The sequence below is a fragment of the Balaenoptera musculus genome, chromosome 21 (assembly GCF_009873245.2).
Source record: "Balaenoptera musculus isolate JJ_BM4_2016_0621 chromosome 21, mBalMus1.pri.v3, whole genome shotgun sequence".
NCBI classification, from domain to species: Eukaryota; Metazoa; Chordata; class Mammalia; order Artiodactyla; family Balaenopteridae; genus Balaenoptera; species Balaenoptera musculus.
Window position 1 is genome coordinate 13,296,151 of NC_045805.1, and position 20,423 is coordinate 13,316,573.

Genomic DNA, 20,423 nt, shown 5'->3' on the forward strand with positions numbered 1-20,423 from the left:
TAAATGTCTATTAAAGAGTGAAAGTATAAAGAAAATGTGGTACGTATATACAGTAGAATATTATCCATAAAAAGAAGGAAATCGTGCCATTTGCAACAACATATAAAGACCTTGAGGGCATCACATTAAGTGAAATAAGTCACAGAAAGACAAATACTGTATGTTCTCACTTATATGTGGAATCTAAAAAACCAAAATCATAGAAGCAGAGTAGCATGATGGTTGCCAGGGGCTGGGGGTGGGGGAATTAAGGAGATGCTGGTTTAAGGGTACAGACTCCCAGTTATAAGATAGTTATAAGATAAATAAGTTCCAGGGATCTAATGTACAGTATGGTGACTGTAATTAACAATTCTCTATTATATTCTTGGAGGTTGTTAAGAGAGTAGATCTTAAATGTTATCCCCACAAAAAAAGGTAATTATGTGAGGTGATGGAGATGTTAACTAACCTTATTGTGATAATCTTTTCATAATATATATCTGTAGTGAATCAAAACAAAAGAGAGAAAGAACACTCCGCAAAGGATTAGAATTAAAGGTAAAAAAGAGTAAAAGGCAGCACTGAAGAAAATTCGCACAACAATCATTCTACTTGTTGCTACTAGGAAAGTAGTTTTATCTGTGCACACTCTAAATTAAACGGTCTTCAAGAACATACTCCGTATATAAAAGGCAGCTAACTAATCACACAGATTAGTTACGCAGATACTACGCGGTCTATCTAAGAACTGTGAGCCCGACTCCTAATCCCATGCTCTGGTCCTAGCTGGCCATTTCATGGTGGGGAGCAGGGCCCCTCTCTTGATCACTGTCAGCGGTCACTGAGGGAGAACCCACGATCAGCCTACAGAGGGGGCCTCCGAATCCTAGGTCTCACCCCTCCAGAGTACAGACAAGGGCTGAACTCACCCCACCAAAATTCTAGTCTGCAGGACTGGGCTATTATATATCTTCTGAGGCTCCTCATGTAATTTTGATCAAAAGCTAGGCTTGGGAACCACTGCTGACAATGACAGGCAGCAATGGACAAGCCCGAACAAGGTCACGTCATCATCAGATCTGCATTTTAGAAAGCAGGCTCTGGAAGCCATGGGGAGGCAACGTCAGTGCCGGTGGAAGCAAGAATAATAACATCCATCTTCCTTGATATTAAGAACTTTACATGCAAAAATTCACTTAGATCTTCTGATAATTTTGTAAGGTAAGTATCTACACCCCGAAAATGCAAAGAAAATCAAGGTTCAGGGAAGCCTAATGTCAAATAGCCTGAAGTGTCAGAACTGAAATTCAAGCCCAGGTCTCTTTTATAGCTTTATATTTTAGGGGAATACATTCAATTTGTGAAATTAGGAAGAAAAATCAAAGACTGCATAAAAGAAAAAATAATAAACCCTAAGTATCTTTAGCTTATCTTGATTAAACTGAGAGGGGGGAATAGAAAACCACCATTAGAACACTGGAGAAATAACTGTCACAGGCAACATCCACCGACGGATGCTAACATTAGTGGGAGAACCAGAAAGTGAGGAAATGTACAAAAAGCAAAAGGATGGGGCACACCAAAGGGACACGGGAGCCAACCTGAAAGAGCTCCCAATTGCCAAAACCAGAATAAAATAAATGATGCAGTACTGGAATATTAACCCAAAGTATAAAATAAATACACAAGTCCATACTGGTATAAACAAATAATTGAACAGGCAAATAAATAGGGAAGAAGTGACAAATCTTCCTTACAAAAGAATTCTAGATAATACATGCCGATGCCCTCACGGCAAGAGGTAGTACTGAACCCCTACCTCCTCGCCATCAAGGGTAGGCTAGACCTAGTGACCCACTTCCAAAGGAGAGAGTAGGGAAAAGGGACAAGCCGTGACTGTGCAGTGGAGAAATCTGGCAAACACATCACCCAAGTGATGGAGGTTAATGTCACCAGTGATGTCATGCAGACCTGATGTATCCCCTCATATAGCAAGATGACACTGCCACTTCTCTCTGTGGTGTTCTTTCCAAAACTCCAAAACCCCAATCTAATCATGAGGAAAACACCAAACAAGCCCAGACTGGGGGGTATTCTACAGGATAACTGGCAAGGACTCCTTAAGAATGTCAAGGTCGTGAAAAACAATAGAAGATCAAGAAACTGTCACAAACCAGAGGCAGCTGAGGAGACATGACAACTATATGAAATGTGGCCTGGGATCCTGGAACAGAAAGAAACATTAAGCAAAAATCAGTAAATCCAAATAAAGTTGCTTAGCTATTAGTATTGCACCAATGTTACTGTCTTAGTTTTGATAATCGTACTCTGCTTCTGTGTGATGCTAACCTCAGGGGAAGTTGGGTGAAGAGCTATGGGAACACTCTGCCTTATTTCTGCAATTTTTCAGTGAGTGCAAAACTTTTCCAAAATAAAGTTTAAAAATTGAAATTGAAATCAGAAGCCTGGCATCAATAAGACAAAAGTGTTTTTGAGAATACAAAACAATGGAGAAACAATTGCCCTCGTTTAGAAGCTAGGAGAGAAGGTTATCTCAAATATACACAGTCAGCCCTCCGTATCCGCAGGTTCTGCAGCCCTGGATTCAACCAATTGTGGATTGAAAATATTCAGAAAAAAAATTCCAGAAAGTTCCAAAAAGAAAAACTTGACTTGGGGTTAGTAGATGCAAACTATTACATGTAAAATAGATAAACAACAAGGTCCTACTGTATAGCACAGGGAACTATATTCAATATCCTGAGATAAACCATAATGGAAAAGAATATTAAAAAGAATGCATAGGGGCTTCCCTGGTGGCGCAGTGGTTGAGAATCTGCCTGCCAATGCAGGGGACACAGGTTCGAGTCCTGGTCTGGGAAGATCCCACATGCCACGGAGCAACTGGGCCCATGAGCCACAATTACTGAGCCTGCGCGTCTGGAGCCTGTGCTCCGCAACAAGAGAGGCCGCGATAGTGAGAGGCCCGTGCACCGCGATGAAGAGTGTCCCCCGCTTGCCACAACTAGAGAAAGCCCTCGCACAGAAACGAAGACCCAACACAGCCATAAATTAATTAATTAATTAATTAAAATTTAAAAAAAAAAAAGAATGCATATATATTTATAACTGAATCACTTTGCTGTACAGCAGAAATTAACCTAACATTGTAAATCAACTATACTTCAATTAAAAAAAAAAAAAAGAAAGAAAAGGGAATTCCCTGGAGGTCCAGTGGTTAGGGCTCCGAGCTTCCACTGCTGGGGGCCCGGTTCGATCCCTGGTCGGGCAACTAAGATCCTGCAAGCCACGTGGCATGGCCAAATAAATAAATAAGTACAGGGGAAAAAAACTTGACTTTACCACTCACTGGCAAATACGTATGTAATATTTACATTGTATTTACGACTACTTACATAACATTGGCATTGTATTAGACACACAAGTAATCTAGAGATGATTTAAAGTATACAGGAGGATGTGCACAGGTTACATGCAAGTACTACAGCATTTTATATAAAGTACTTGAGCATTCACGGACTTCGGCATGGGGACAGGGGAAGGTCCTGGAAACAATCCCCTGTGGATACCAGGGGAGGACTGTACATACTACCACCACAAGAATGAAATCTGGGTTATTCTGCATCTTCTCATGGTAAAGTTTCTAAGCCTTCTTACTGAAAGAGGCAAAAGATTTTCTGTATATCAAAATATCTGTTCTAGTGGTTCCAATGACAGAAAGCTTATAACACTGTGACCATGAAAAAAAAAGTTTGTTAAAGGAAATCATGGATGCTGTGCTACTCCACTGTGCCCTAGAGAAGCTGTCATATGTGACAGAAGCTGTCATATTGTATAGGGAGATATATACACGGATATTTATTGTTGCAATGTCAGTAATGGCAAAAAAAATTAGAAATAATCTAAAGGTTCATGAACAAGAGTATGAATAAGTGATATCAATATTCATAGAATAGAACAGAACACTATACAGCCATCCAAAAGAATGAACTATACATAAATGTCTAGTTCTTGAAATCTCAAGAATAATGGTGAGTGAGAAAAACAAGTTGCAGATGGATACACGCAGTATAGAATATTAACATAAAAACATGCAGCACGATATTCTATATAATAATAGTACCAACACCACAGAAATGACAAACACCAAACTCATGATTGAGGTTTCCTCTGGAAAGGAGAGAGGAGAATGAAATCAGAGAGAGGTACACTGGGGGTTTCAACTTTGTAATGTTCTATTCATTTAAGAAACAAAACAAGGAATTCCCTGGAGGTCCAGTGGTTAGGACTCTGCAATTTTACTGCCCAGAGGGCCCGGGTTCAATCCCTGGTCGGGGAACTAAGATTCCACAAGCCTCAGCGTGGCCAAAACAAAACAAAACAAAACAAAACAAGAACATGAAGTGTATATATATGACAAAAGGCTACAATTTCACAAACGTGAGGGTTGGTACAAGGATGTTGTTTATATTATGCTCTTGGATTTTATGCAGTCCAGAAACATAATATAACTTTAAAAAAAAATCAGCAGGCCCTGGTGATGAATTGAACATGTGGGTGGTAAGGGAGAGAAAAGGGTCTTGGATGATTCCCAAGGTTCTGCCTTCAATGACGCAGTAGTACATTTGTCAAGATCAGTGCTGTAGGAGAATCGCCATCTTTAAGCAATCACCTCATCATATAAATCAGAAAAAAGAGGGAAGTTAACCTAATTCAAACCATGATCCAAGGTAACAAAGGAACTTTATCTTCAGCACAGAACTAGGGAAGTGATCTCAGCAGAGCCGTCAAGAGTGAGCAATTCTGAGTCCTGGCTCAAATACTCTTGTACAAATGACCTAATGTTCTCTCTTTACATCTTTGCTGGATAAATAGAAATCATCATGTATGCTGAGGAAAGTAAAATGGATTATTTAATAATTACATAAAAGTTGAATGTAAAAACTCATGTAAAACCAACAGAAACTCCTCAATGTTTTTCTTTTTAAGGAAACTGAAAAAATGGTTAGTCAAAGGAATATGTTTGAGTTTACATTAAATACGTGAAATATGAAGGGAAAATACAGTAGCATGTAAACCTTGATAAAGAATTGGCACATCTTGGTTGCTGCCAGATGGGAAGAACTGCTTTGAAAAAAGTAACTAGAATCACAGAATTACAGAGTTGTGATTGGAGAAATAATCTAGTGGTAATCTGTTAATTTCGAAGAAGAGAAACCTGCATGTCAAATAAGTATAAGCACTTGCCTGAAGGATCGCAAAGGTAAATAATGGCAGAGTCCAGAGTAGGTATAATCTCCCATATTAAAGCTTTTTAAAATTTCAACTTTATTTATTCTGCCTCTCTTCCCACCCACTCCCTTTCATTGCTTATCTGCCTGAAATACATTTATTTCCTGCTTGTAATGGTCCACAATCCCTTATTTGAAACCCTATATGGGGCCAGCTATGTTTGGGAGTTGAGCGTTTTTCTGATTTGAAAAGGTAACATGGTGCGTGCAGAATATATCATATAAACACCTGCAGCTTTAGAAGCATCACCCGATAACCAAATCTGTTAATATTTCCACAGAAACAATGTATACACGTTCACACTAAGTGGGATAAATAAAGACCATAAGCAGCCTCCCATTACATCAAGGTGAGTGCATGCCACCCAGTGAGTTCAGATAAGATCAGGATTTTCCTCAAGTAAGTTATCAAAATCTTTACGTTTTCAGAGCCTTTTGAATTCCAGAATTGCGGATAACGGCATAGGCTTTATGTTTGGGAGAAAACTCTAAATGTATTAGGTAAAGATATATACTTTGCTCTTAGTCTACAGGGCGTGGTGGGGCCACGTCTGTGCAGAGCGTGGTTAGAAAGACAGGAAGGGAGGGGTGGAGCCAGTCCCACGGCTGCCTGGGGTCCCTGCCAGTTCCATATCTAGTCCACGGTATCCTTTCAGTGAACCCCATTTCCATAAGGGGGTCTCAGGGAGATGGATCTTGGCACCAACAACCAACAGTAAGACCAGTAGCTGTCAAGTCACATAAAGTACCTCTTTTCTACCCAGGGCCTCACTGGTGGGTTCCAGAAAGAAGTCTCCAGTCCCCCTCCTTGAGAAACTGAAACGAATGTTAATGATGCATCTGCCTTAACTGGTTCAGGTGGACGCAGAAGTGGCCCAGGTCACCTAGGAAGATACCTTCTAGACCTATGTTTATCCAGGCAGAAGAGTTTGGTCTTGGTTTGACCCAAGCTCTCCCATGACTGCAAGGGGCTGACCCCAAACGTCCAGTTACTTGGAGTCTATTCAGTGAAGAGATCCACGGATTGAAGCAATTTGCACAGAGACAGTTTATCTTACTGAAAACAGTGACTAATTTTGCACACCAGATGCTGTTATTATGCAAAATATGTGCAGCACTCTAACCTTATGCTGTACAAGAGCTAGACGTACATATCACAGAGAATGTATATTCCAAGCCAATGTTTGCTGTCTGCAACTGAAGTTTAATTTTAAATCTGGTTATAGAATTAATCTATATAGAGGAGTTCAGCCAACTTATCAGTTAATTGGAGCAGCCTCTTGATCAAGATGACACCATTTGCCAATAAAGCAAATGTGTTTACTTTAAAAAAAAAAAAAAACAAGGAAGTACAGTCAACAAAACCTTTAAAGAGCCTGATGGGGATGTCATTTCTAGAAATATGATGAACTAAATAGCAAGACTGACCTGCCTGCTGAAAACAACTGAAACGCCAAGTGATTTCATGGCGGAGACCCTTTTACCTCCTCGAAACACATGAGCAATATGGCACATCCCTGTTAGTGACCATGGTTTTTGCGCTAATTCTTCCAGGTTTGAATCAGAATCTCTGTGTGAGTGTAAGAGACAGAGGTGAGGTGGGCGCGTGTTATTATCCAATAAGCCATCGCACCTGAGATACGCCACACAGGGCAGCAGGCTCAAGTCACTCGGCTTCCTTCCTACTGGGCCCAGGCTGCAGCCACTGGAGCCCTGTGGCTGATCTGTCTCCACGTCGCTTCGACTACGCTCACATGATCTCCACGCTGGACATTCTACCTCACGGAAAGCAATCTCTTTAACACGGAAGTTGCATTTTTTAAACCAGGAGATGTCAGGAGCAAGTCTTATGTCGGGAAACCCAGGACTCTCTAACAGAGAAAACACGCCCTGGTTCCCATTTCAGAACAATGTTGTCGGAGGACACGTGGTTGCCACAGGGCTTGTCTGGGGGAGCAGTGGCCTGTGTTTTAGACCCTACATGACAGCACTTGAAATCTTTGGGATTCTATGTTTTTCTACAGAATCAGTTCTAACAACTTGTTGGGCTTTATCTGCACAAAGTTTACCATCAGGCAGAAAGAGAAGATTTTTTTTTTTTTTTTAACGATAAGCTGCCAACGGCTAAGTAAAAAGGACCTTCGCGTTGAGTGGCAGGAGTGACTATGGAAGAGGGAGCTGTGGGTGACGGAGAAGTTGTTCGCTGAGGCCTGCATTGAGGGTGAGCGCGGGATTTGCCCCCTTCATTGTCCACCTGTTACGTCTGCCCTGGATACCATTTTAAAACGCAAACAGGATTTCATCTGTCTGTGAGAAACATGAGAAATGGCCTCAGTTCTTCAAAGAGCTGTCTCCCTCTAGTGGCCAAAGATTTTTTTTTTTTTAAAGCCTCAGAAGCCTACAAAGGAGCCTGAGTCCCCTAAGAACATAAAACCACTCATCCTGGTGGGGAGTATGCAAACAACCCTTGAATTTGGAAACATCCTTATAGCATGTAGTTTTGTAAGTTTCCTCACTATAAGTCAGGAATAATGCCAGTTTCAAAGGGTTATTGTGAGAAAGTGCCTGAGCCCCATCAGATGAGATCAACAGAGGAGCACCACAGGGTCGCCGCTGGGAGGCTGGCGAGACACACTTGCTGGCGACGTGCTGGCTTTGGCACGGAAGCATAGAGGTCCAAGAGCAAACGGTTATGTGTCATGAACCCTGCTTGTCACTTCCAAACAGCGGGAACCAAGAACCCTCAGATCTTCAGAAGCCAAGACTATGGATGTCCAGGTTGGCTGCAGAGACTGCTCGTGACAAACTGGGGATGCTCCGTGGTAGGCAGAATGATGCCCCCATAGATGCCCATGGCCTAAGTCCTGGAACCTGGGTATAGGTTACATGGCAAAGATGCAATTAAAATTGCTAGAGACAGCACAGGGAACTCTACTCAGTACTCTGTAATGGCCTATACGGGAAAAGAATCTAAAAAAAAGAAGAGTAAAAAAAAAAGTGGATATATGTATAACTGATTCACTTTGCTGTACACCTGAAACTAACACAATATTGTAAATCAATTATACTCCAATAAAAATTTTTTAAAAATAAAATAAAATGGGCTTCCCTGGTGGCGCAGTGGTTAAGAAAACGCATTGACAAGGGTTCGAGCCCTGGTCCAGGAAGATCCCACATGCCGCGGAGCAACTAAGCCTGTGCGCCACAACTACTGAGCCTGCGCTCTAGAGCCCGCGAGCCACAACTACTGAGCCCACATGCCACAACTACTGAAGCCCGCGCACCTACAGCCCGTGCTCCGCAACAAGAGAAGCCATGGCAATGAGAAGCCTGTGCACCACAACGAAGAGTAGCCCCCACTCGCCGCAACCAGAAAAAGCCCGTGCACAGCAACAAAGACCCAATGCAGCCAAAAAATAAAAATTAAAAAAAAATTTTTTTAAATAAATAAAATAAAATTGCTAGGGAGATTATCCTGGATTGTTGGAGTACATCCACTGAAATCAGAAGGGGAGAGGGAAGTAGAAGAGGCGGTCAGGATGTGCTGTGAGGACTAGAAGACCTTGAACCACTGCTGCTGGCTTTGAAGAGGAGGGAAGAGGGCCACAGGCAGAGGAATGTGGGCAGCCTCTAGAAGCTGGGAAGGTCGAGGAAACGGACTCCCCCCAAGAGTCTCCAGAAACGAATGCAGCCCTGCCAGCATCTTGATTTCAGCCTTGTGAGACCCATTTTGGATTTCTGATATCCAGAACTGTAAGATAATAAATCTGTATTGTTTTAAGCCACTAAATTTGTAGTAATTTGTTACAGCAGCAATAGGAAACTAATACATGCCCTAACTGCTATCCCGGAGGAAAGAGCGAATACTGTCAGACCTTGAATTTACTCTGTTCAGAAATGACCTGCCAGTAAGCCTCACCATGGCCTCAGAAGACTCAAATCTGACCAGGTTCAGATATAAGGACATGGACCCCATAGCGTAGCTACTCAGCGCTCCTCCCCATCTTGAGAGGGACTGGTCTTCCCATTCTCCCCAAGCCTGGCCAGGCAGCAAGCACGTTCACGTGTGCAATCTATTTCTTCCCTTGTAGAATCAGAGGGCTGGATTAAAGACCCTCATTGGTCCCCTAGAGCTCTACAGAGTCTATGGATCTACAAGTCCTTAGCCTTTCAAGCAGTCAAAGTAACAACAGCGATACTTCTGCTTCTGCAACTCTATCTGTTCCATGATGGGTTCATCAAAGTGAGACAAGGAAGGCTTTTCTGGCCATTTACCTGGGAGCCCAATCCTTCCGGCCCAGGAGAAAAAAGGGAGGAAACAGCGGGTGTTGTTCCAGACAGCCCCTGCTCCACTCAAGGCTGTGCTTTCCCTCAGTTTCCCCCGCTCCAGCTGGAAGGCAGCTACCAGTCTCACAAGGTCACACACGCTGCCGAGGGGGAAGGCTTGAACAGAAGCGCCCCCGCCACTGCCAGGCTGCTGGGAAACAGGCTCGAGTTGCCACTCACAGGGGGCTTCAGGCTGAGCTGCCCACAGCAGCAGCAGCACATCTTCAGCCTTCTTAACTGTCTGCAATAAACTGGAGGTTTTGGACCTGCAAAGCAGGATACTGTATTTCACAAAACCCCACAGACCCCAAATCACTACCCTGTGCTGACTAAGTGTTTCCTAAGGGTGATACATTTCCAGAATGAGTTACAATACCTTTCATTCTCCAAGCTGGACAATTTCGTGCACATGACAAGCCAGTGCACATAAGGCTGTAGCTGGGCCTCCCACGTGACTTCTGTGGGGAGCCACTGCCATTTACTTTGGCTGAGTCTTTCCGGAGGACTTTACTGTCGAAATTCCCACTCTGCCTGCGTGGTCAGTAAATACCCTTTTCCGGCTTCATTCCAGGCTCAAAACCAGTGTGGATAAGTTTACTCATGGGTTTGATTCAGCTGCCTCTTGTTCCTATGGAAACCCAGGCTGCTCCACAAGCCCAATTCTCTATTCCTACTGCCCAGCCCGCCTTTCAATGGCAACTTTAAAGTAGATTTTCACCTTCCCTGGGTATTAACCTTTGACTTTCAGAAGCTGAAGTAGCTTTGTGGAATGTATACTATCCATTTGCAAAGAACTCACAAAGAGCTGAATCCAAGATAGCCATTTTACACCGTGTGGTCTTCAGACATGGAAGCCCACTCAATCGTGAAGACGAACCTGGTGACTTCTCCAAGAAGAGCAAGTACAGCTGTGATGAGAGGGATGCTCGACTGCAGAGTGCTGTGATTGATTGGCAACGTCTGCCACAGGCTTGGGGGAGGCCGTGGGGGGCGCGTGTTCTCCCCGAATCAAACACTGTATGTCCACTTCAGAGCAAAACAGCATATTCAGTCTGTTATTCACACGGGCCTCTAGAAGTTCAGATCCAGAAGTTCAGGGGTCAAGCAAGAAGGTCGCCGCAGTCACTTCTGATCCAGCCAGAGCACAACAGCCTTCTAGAGTCAGGTTCCTTGGGGCACGGGCGCTGATGGGTCAAGCTATGTACTTGTCTTGAGCATTTGATATAAACCATTAAGAGTTAGGCCTGTCCTTTTTTTTTTTTCTTTTCTTTTAAATTTATGTATTTATTTATTTTTGGCTACGTTGGGTCTTTGTTGCTGCGCGCGGGCTTTCTCTAGTTGCGGTGAGCAGGAGCTACTCTTCGTTGTGGTGCGCAGGCTTCTCATTGCGGTGGCTTCTCTCGTTGCGGAGCATGGGCTCTAGGCGCATGGGCTTCCGTAGTTGTGGCACGCGGGCTCAGTAGTTGTGGCACACGGGCTTAGTTGCTCCGCGGCATGTGGGATCTTCCCGGACCAGGGCTCGAACCCATGTCCCCTGCACTGGCAGGTGATTCTTAACCACTGTGCCACCAGGGAAGTCCCTAGGCTTGTCCTTAAATGGGGGCAGGGAGTATCTGATTTCCCCTTCCTGGTATTGGAGACTCCAGGAGTCTTAACCAGGAATTTTGTCATTGCTGCTGCAAGAGAAGAAGAGCTGGCCTGAGTTCACTTAGGTGCAGCATGAGACTATCCTTGGGGAGCATGGAGAGTTCAGTGTACCCCGAGAGGGGACAGATGCAACTGGGTCCAGGGACAACCATCCTAGAAGGTCTCTCCCACAATCTCTTGTGTCTAATCACTCTGTCGGGACTTCCCTGGTGGCGCAGTGGTTAAGAATCCACCTGCCAACGCAGGGGACACAGGTTCGATCCCTGGTCCGGGAAGATCCGACATGCCGTGGAGCAACTAAGTCCGTGTGTCACAACTACTGAGCCCACGTGCTGCAACTACTGAAGCCCATGCGCCTAAAGCCTGTGCTCTGCAACAAGAGAAGCCACCGCAATGAGAAGCCCGCACACCGCAACGAAGAGTAGTCCCTGCTCGCCGCAACTAGAGAAAGCCCGCGCACTGCAACGAAGACCCAATCAAGAAAAAAAAAAAAAAAAAAATCACTGTCGTTGGCTCCAGACTCTCCCACTGGCTCTCCTAGAGAACCAGGCCTACTCCGTCAGCTCCGGAGCCTCTAATTCCCGATCAGCAGGACTGACTCCTTCCTTGCGCTGCAAGTCAACAAAGTCCGGGGAGGGATTCTCATGGGCCTGGCTCACACGGGTAGACCCTCGGGACCAGCCACTGCGACCAGAGCTACAGGGGTCTGATTGGCCTGACTTGGGTACAGTGCCCACACCTGGGTCACTGAGCTCTGGGAAGGGACAGGCCTGAGAACCCACAGCTGTTCCCTGAGGCCCACTGCTACTTATCAGGGTCCCTCTTGGAAAATGAGCAGAGTGACCACGGGTGACCCCTCACTGCAGTCACCACGCCACCAGCCAAGACTGGGCATGGGAAGTGGGGGAACGGCCCTCAGCTTATAGGGTAGATTACAGGGGTCAAAGTCATCAAAGCCCCAGAGCCTTAGGTCATGGAAATGTGTCCAAAACATGGAGTGTGAGACAGAGAGCATCAACAAAGGAGGAGTAATAATCATAATAGAAGTAGTAATAGTAGTAGTAGTAGTAGTGGTAGCAAGAAAAATAATAATACTATTCATTGAGCAACTATTTTGTACCAAACATATAAGAAGCACTTTGCATGCACTATTTCTAATCCTTTACAGTCCTGTAAGGTGGGTGCTATTACTTCCATTCTGCAGTAAGGAAATTAAGATTCACAGACATTAAGAGACTCTCCTGCAGCCTCAGAGCTACTAACAAAGACACTAATACTTAATGCACATGACTGCATTAAGTATTAATTGTTTTCACTAATTACTAAAGAATTAAGTGAGATAATATACATGAGGAATCTTTGCAAACTACAAACGTAAGGCACCATCACTGTTACACTATTTAAATTGACTTATGTTTAGAAGCAGTGGCCTCAGTAAGGACAGCCAGCAGAGCTGCGGCTGAAAGTCAAACGAAGCCACATGGGAGCAGCAAGAACAGGGTCTCTGTTATGTTTTGAAATTTCCTGTTCATGATTCGGGCGGAACAGAGATATGAACACTTGATGAGGTTTAAAAAAATAAAACCTCTCCAAAATTCAAGACAAAAGCTTAATTTCCTCCAATCTATTTTTTCCAATTATTTTAGAAAGATGAATAACGTTCAAAATATTTCCATACCGTTAGCCACCTTTACATGCTCAGACGGTTTTCAATTCAATGATTCTTTATTGAGTACATCCTGTGTCAGACACTGCTAGGCTCGGGGGACTGCTGTCCTTGAAAAGTTCCGAGAAAGTCACTTTCTAAAAACTATGAGTATGTGGATTTTTATGTAAACCACTGCTCACCGTCAGCATCTAATCTGAGTGCTTGAACGTAACAGTGTTCTGCACAGGTTCTAGGACAATCTAGTCGGTGAAGGGAAACGCTCCAGCCAGAAGGAGACACGCGGAGACCTAAGAGGGAGAAGCATCGTCTCCACGGAAGACAGCCTCCTTCTGTATGATCTACGCTCGTGAATACGGAGCAACGGCAGAGGCGAGCTTCTGAGAATGAGGGGACGGAAAACACAGTGCGTAACACAAAGTTTTGTGCAGCCAGAGATCGCGCTCAGTAAGTTTGCTGGGGTTGCTTGCTTACTCACTTTGCCTTAATTCTCTGTCCAAAACAATGCTGTCAGTCTTGGCTTGACTGCAGCTAGTAACAGGCAACAGAAAAGCAGTTACTTTCTTTAACTAACTATACAATATTAATGGACTATATGCTGATAAAAGCAAAGACTCTTTAGCAGTCAACAGATTATAGCTCCATTTGAAACAAATTAAAAAAGCATTTAAATGTACATTCATTTAGTAGGTTTATAATTACTGTCTAAACAAATAGACTTGTTTCCTAATGAACAGGCCACATTTTACATATATTTCTAATCTTAAATCAATCAATGATTACCAAAGTAAAGTCACTTGGTCACTTACTTTTGGGAGGACTTTTTTTTAAGTGTTATAATCACTGATGGGAGGGAAATTGAGCCACAGGCTTCTTGAGCCTGGAAAACATTCATCATCTTTGGCCCAGCCATTTTCTCTCTAGGAATCCAATCTAAGGAAATAATTAGAAATAGAGAAAAGATTTAGGTATAGATATGTTCACATTAGTGCTGTCTATTATAGCAAAAATAGTGGTTATAAAATTATATTTTATAAATAGAATTGAATACTGAAAAACCATTAAACATCATGTTTTCAAAACATATTTTGGGACTATACAATATAATGTTTACAAAAATAAATAGGATGAAAACTTTATAATAAATAAAATGTCATATGTAAGATACATAATAAATTTATTTCATGTAATATATTTAATAATACATACATATTATGTATACACACATATATATCACTTAGGAAAAAAAGTGTAAAGAAATACACTAAAATGCTATCAATAGTTTTCTCTAGGTGGTGGGATTCTCAGTGGTTTTTTTTTCTTCATATTGCTTTTCTGTTTATTCAGGCTCTCACACAAGCCTGGAGATCTGCCAAGAAGAAAAAAACATGGTGGCCAGCTGACACAAATTGGATGGTAGATATGTGTGACGATTATACATCCAATTCTAAAATAATAAACTAACATTATTTTTAATTTCTTAAAATAAATATTCAGTGGCAGTAAAAAAATATATATGATCATGATGAAAAATTTGGCAAGTACAGAAAAGTAAAAGAATCAAGGAAAGAATCATCCAGAATTCCACCAGTCAGAGTGAAATGCTGTTATCAGTATCCGGAGCTTGACCAAGTTAGTGGCTGTGAGCTGCGCCATGGAGTCCTGAATTCTCCATGCAAATGCCTCAGGAGGCGTCACAGTGGAGAGTGGGGACTGACCGGGTCCTCAGTCCAGTGAGGCGCCGGAACAGAACCCTTTCCCCACTTCGGTCAATCCATTTGCACATTAGACTTTCACCTAATATTCCACTTGAAGAAAGCCTCCATGGAAAACTACAAAAATAACATTTGGATACCTCCATATTAAACCTGTTCCCTAAAGCTAAACATTTAGGTTGCTTCCAGTTTTCTCTAACATAATGGAAAATTGCATGAATAGCTTTGTACAGTAATCTTTGTCTATATTTCTGCCTCTATAATTGAAATTCCAAGAAAAGGGTAATGATCATTTTCAAAGCTCTTGATGTTACCAAGTTGCCCCCAAAAGGTCAACCTGTTTATAATCCCATCCATTTGCCCATCTCGCCACACCCTTGCCTAAGCATAATTAAAAAAAAAAAAAAAACTTTGTTAATTTGATAGATTTAAAATAAGTCCCTCATCGTGCTTGCCCGTTTTAAAGATTGGCTTTCCTCCCCTTTAGGTACCACTTCCAAGAACCCTTCCGTCAGCAAAATCTGCTGCCCACGGTCCCCGTGAAGAGGACACGGGCACCCACCCCCTCCCTAGAGTAACCGGAGCTGTCCAAGGAGGCTTGTGCTTGGACATTTTCTCACTGGGTCCCAGGCCAGCCCCATGACCCGACCTCAGAGCGACTGAGCTTGTAGAATAAGCTGCCCCTGAGAAATGGCAGGTGCCAAGGTCTAAAGTCCCTCTTCCTTCCCGAACACTCTCTAGAACCACAGAATCTCAGAACTGGATGGTGCCCTTCAGAGACTCATCCTTCAGGCCTCTAGTTACATAGATGACGGCTCTGAGCCCTGAAGAGGGAAACAAGTATACAGTCAATGGTACAGCCAGGAAGAGACCCGGGTGTCCCGGGAGTCTCGGCCCAGTGTTCTTCCCACCACCAGCCTCCAATATTAGAGGCATCTAATAACCATCAAGCAGCGACCAAAGTGAGCCCTGACCCTTCGTCCTTCCATCTGATGACACTCTGGGAAGGGTCTGTCCTCATTGTCCAGACATAAGAAATTGAGAACAGGAACTTGGAAGGGTTCCCGACCCAGGGGGCGAGTGGAAGCCGAAATCTAGTGCAAGTACAGGGGTAGAAAATAACAGCAGAAAGAAAACAAGTTCAGAGAGGTGCTTCCCAAACTGGTGGGTTCTTAGAACTCAACTTTAGAAGTCAGCCTTCAAATGGCCACTAGGTGGAGCTCTATTTTCAAAATAAAATCTTAATCCTTTGGCTCTGAACTGGCTTTCAACTCAAATGGCCTTAGCCTGACAATGTCAAAGGCTTATTGCAAGGATTTGCTCACCAAGCCCACTGGCTCCCAACCAGATTTTTTTGCCAACCTGCAGTCTACAGTCTGTAAGGACGCCATGAGCTGAACTTTTTCCATTTCGGCCCCTAGATTATTGTCTTAAAAGTAAATACAATGGAGATACACATATATATTGAAAACAGAACCAGGGGAGATACAAAACGTGTTTATCGCAACAAAGAGAATTTTTAAAATATATTTAAAATATATTCTAACATAAAATATATATTTAATATATATTATATAAGTAAAATGTAAAATACACTTATATATTTATTTTATGTATAAATGTATAGGGTACATATTTAAATGTATATTTATCTACTGCATTTTATATATAATTGTACATATTACATATTTAAATCTCTGCTGTTGAGTGATAAATACATAGTTTGTAACTCCAATTATATATAAAACACCTGTTGAATATATTCTATATTACATATATTAAATATATATTTTATATAATAAAATATTTTAAAATGTATGTTTAAAGTTCTCTCTGTGGTTGAGTGATAAATACATGTTTTCTGGCTCCAGTGGTTCTGTTTTCCCCATAATAATCATCAAAAACCCTGGGAAAACAGAATAGCCTTTTTATTGACCTGTTCAAGGTTTTTAAAATCTATGTTTCTCCAGCCCATATTTGTTCAGACATAGTTGAAAATAGAAAAGGCAAGGGGGAGAGATTCATTCAAAGAGAAATAGGCACTTGCTGTTGATCTTCCCTTAATCAGGACAGAAAGCACAGAGGAAAATAAGAGAATCTACTGTACCTATGAGGAAGAAAGGCTTTAAATAGTCTCAACCAAATATGTAAATATGAAACTTCTCTTCGAATTTCCTTTAGTGCCAGTTCCTAACATACAGCTGATTGAGAAAAAGTATTTAATATTTTATAATTATTTATGCTGCTTTGAGGAAAATCATGTCACCGTCTCACATAAAAAAATAATACATTTTTGTTTTGTAATGAGATCTGATCAGCAACCCTAAAATGCAACTTCTCTCAGCTGCCCAGGGAAAAACAAAAACAAAAATTTACACCATCACCAAATCTAGGCTTAACAGATAATCTAATGGAAAATGTAGACAAACTCCATTAATGGCACGGCAGACAGAACTGGGTGGAAGGAACACCTACCCACAGTCTCCTCCTCAAGCACATCCAGGTTTCACTTCAGGAAACTGAGACCACATAAAAGAAGTTGCAAGATATGTTGTACAACCCTGCAGTCTGCCCTCTCCTTCCGGGACCCAGGATCTGAGCCCTGAAACAACCAGAAAATCACACATAAGTTCCTCTTTCGTTGTGATTCCACTCCCATCCCATTCCCCTTTTAATCTATACTCATTCAGAGATAGGAAGAACTTTAAAAAACAAAAATCCTGTGCAGAAAGTAGAAGGAACTGGGGTTAGCTCATCACATTTTAGGAAAAACAGTGCCCACAAGTTCTCTAAGTAATAGAAGAGGACGAAATATACTGGTTAACAGTATATTAGAAACCTAAGTTTTCCATGCACTTCTTGGACTCAGAATACAGTATCAGAGAACCAATTAGACAAGGGAGGAGAAGTTGGCAGTCTGGTAAAACAGAGCTTCTACAGGTGAAAGTTGGCCAGAAATTGAGAACAGGAACTTGTATTGTCCACCTACCCTCTGGCTATTGGTCCAAGAATGAGATTCCACACAAGGGGACGTGACCACGGATAATCAGCTCGCCCTGTCTCTTTACAAATACTAGCTCTACACAGATGTCACTTCATTTAAGGATGAACAAATAAAGGCGGAAACCCTATGGAAGGAGCTAATTCTAAAAAGCTACAAAAAATAGGAAAGGGATTTTATCTTGATGATCCAGAAGAATGGTTTCTCTAAAAATAGTCTACAGCAGAATCCAGAAGATTCAACGAACTGGCAACCTCTATAGGATATAAAAAGATATAGCCTCTATTAGGCAAGGGCAAGAAACCATAAAGAAAGAAGAAGTGAAGATGAAAATTGAGTGATATGAGATAAACTAATGCTTTCAACAAGTATTTATTAAGAACCCATTTTGAGCCAAGCACTGCGCTAGGGGTGGAGAATACAGAGATGAGTGAAACAGACATAACACCACTTTGGATGTAGGTTATACTTAGGTGGGGTTCATGGACAATACAATAATAAACAAATAATTTAAAATGTGAGGGACTTCCCATGTGGTCCAGTGGTAAAGAATCTGCCTTACAATGCAGGGGACGCAGGTTCGATCCCTGGTCAGGGAACTAAGATCCCACATGCCGCGGGGCAACTAAGCCTGTGTGCCACAACTACTGATCTCACGAGGTGCCTCAACAAGATCCCACAAGCCGCAGGCAAAAATAAATAAATAAAATGTGACAATTTCTATTAAGAAAATGAACAGGGTGCTTATTTAGGGAATAACAGGGGGTACCTACTTAGATAAAGTCGTCAGGGAAGGCTTCTGTACAGGGGTGGTATTTCATCTGAGTCAGCTATGAAAGAGCAAGTAAAGCGCATTACTGGCAGAGAAAGCAGCAGGTCTTAGGGTGAAAAAAAGTGTTCTGCGTGCTTGAGGAACTGACAAAACACCAATGTGCCTGGCGAATGGTCCAAGATGAACTTGGAAACATAAGCAGTGGTCAGGTCATCTAGAACCTTTACAGCCAGGAAAAGCACTTTAAATTTTAGGTACAAAAGGAAATTGACTGCAAATGTGCATGTGTATGTTTGTGCATGTGGGTGTATTTGTCTGTATCTATTTGTGCACATACATACATGCATATACATATATTTAAACATATGCATACATTATTCATTGCTACGGTATAGAGAACACACGAGAAGAGACAATAAAGGAAGCAAAAAGACGATCTTAATTCAGGGATGAGATGATGGTGCCTTGAACTGAGGTGATGGCAGTAAAGATGGAGACGAACTGACAGTTGAAAAAAATATCTGGAGGTTGAAACAAGTGTAACTACTGCTGGACTAGAGGAGGTCAGGAAGGGCAGCAAGGCACCAAGCATGACTCAGGTGTCTGGCTTGACAACGCAGAGGAATACGAAAGAACAGTGAGAAAGACTAAAAATGCAACAGCAAAACTAAAACCACGCTGCAGGTACTGAAGAACGGAACTGAAATGGCAGAAAATAGAAGGTAGGCTGTGAGGGGCAAACTTGAGAGACTCTCCCACAACGCAGAGCGAAAGAGAGCAGAGATTAAGAGATGAGAAAGATGACAAAGAATACAGAACTCTTTTCTGGATACTTGGTATTTCTAAAGAAGGAACCAAAGCAACTGAGTAAAAACAATGATCGAAAAAAAAAGAATAGTGTCCTGAAATGAAAAATACCTAAGTCTAAAAATGTAAAAACTCATTCTTTACCAAGGAAAATTACAGTCCAACATCTGGATATTTCCTTGAGAAATGCTTGAATTTACAAAATAAGTAATCAGATTTTTTTTAAGTTATCTGGAGAGAAAAATGCAAAATCAGCATGGCCTTAGACTTTTGCTCCATAACAGTAATTACCAGAAGGCAATGGAGCTACATCTAGAGGTTTGAAACATAGTAAGTTCGACTCAACAATTCTACAGGACTTCCCTGGTGGTGCAGTGGTTAAGAATCTGCCTGCCAATGCAGGGGACACAGGGTCGATCCCTGATCCGGGAAGATCCCACATGCCACAGAGCAACTAAGCCCGTGCACCACAACTACTGAGCCTGCGTGCTACAACTACTGAAGCCCGCACACCTAGAGCCCATGCTCTGCAGCAAGAGAAGCCACCACAATGAGAAGCCCGTGCACCGCAACGAAGAGTAGCCCCCACTCGCCACAACTAGAGAAAGCCCATGCGCAGCAACAAAGACCCAACGCAGCCATAAATAAATAAATAAATTTATTTTAAAAAAAAAAAAACAATTCTACAGAAAGCCCTCCCTGTTACTCATGTGAGAAAACAATAAAAAGATATGAACACATCCACAAGGGCTAAGAAAATACACTATCCACATGTTTTTACCTGCAAAAAAATTACTCAACTCCTCTCTAACAAGGGGTGACTCAAGAATGGAGAAGTTATGATACAGAAAAAGTGAATTGGAATGTTTTAATTTAATCATAGAAGTAAGTCTAAAAAGTTGTGTTAAATATATTTTCAAAATAGAAAGCAAATAAAATGCTCCATTATATTTGAAAGAAAAATTATACAATGAAAAATGTAGTATACTACTAATAAAATTCTATCTAAAATCCTGAATATCTACAAAAATTGGGAAAGGTGAGTGAAAATTTTGACAGTGAGTGAAAATACTCTGATTTGTTTTACATGATTGCATAATTGCTGTGAAGAAAATGAACAGGGTGATGGTTTAGAGATTAGTAGGCAGAACTACTTAGATGAAATAGCCAGGGAGAGTCTCTCCAAAGAGCAACA